The sequence below is a fragment of the Cyprinus carpio genome, chromosome B22, assembly GCF_018340385.1.
Source record: "Cyprinus carpio isolate SPL01 chromosome B22, ASM1834038v1, whole genome shotgun sequence".
Classification (NCBI taxonomy): Eukaryota; Metazoa; Chordata; class Actinopteri; order Cypriniformes; family Cyprinidae; genus Cyprinus; species Cyprinus carpio.
This window is the reverse complement of record NC_056618.1, coordinates 20493443-20494037: the sequence shown is the minus strand read 5'-3', so window position 1 is coordinate 20494037 and position 595 is coordinate 20493443.

Below are 595 nucleotides of genomic sequence, written 5' to 3'. Positions count from 1 at the left end.
AAGACAGACTGACACAAGCATGAGCCATCCAGACCCCTTTCAGGACCTCGTAGACGCCTTGCGTCGCACACTTAACATCCCTCCTTCACCTTCACCACCAGCGGGCACTTCCGGTAACGACACCATCACTTCTTCACCTTCCGTGCCCTCCAATCCCATGGCCAAACCAGCGCCCTTCTCTGGTTCGGCGGAGGAATGCAGCGGATTTCTCCTGCAATGCTCGTTGTCCTGGAGATGCAGCCGCACTTATTTTCCACCGAGCGATCCAAAGTGGCATTCATCAGTTCACATTTGAAAGGTAAATCCTTCAATGGCGATTCCCTTTGGACGCAGAATAATCCGTCATGCCTGTCATAACCATCTTCGTTGACAACTTCAGGGAAGTTTTCGGAAAACCTACCTGGGATTCGTCCATCGGGAGAAACTGTAGCATTTAAAACAAGGCAGATTCTGTGGAATGATTATGGCTCTCTCCAGTTTAGAACTCTCGCGGCCACAAGTTGGGTGGAATGAACAAGGCTCGGACTAACTACCTCTCGGAAAGGATTGGAACCCGAGTGCGGTTGCTCTCGCTGCATACAGGATCCATCGGACT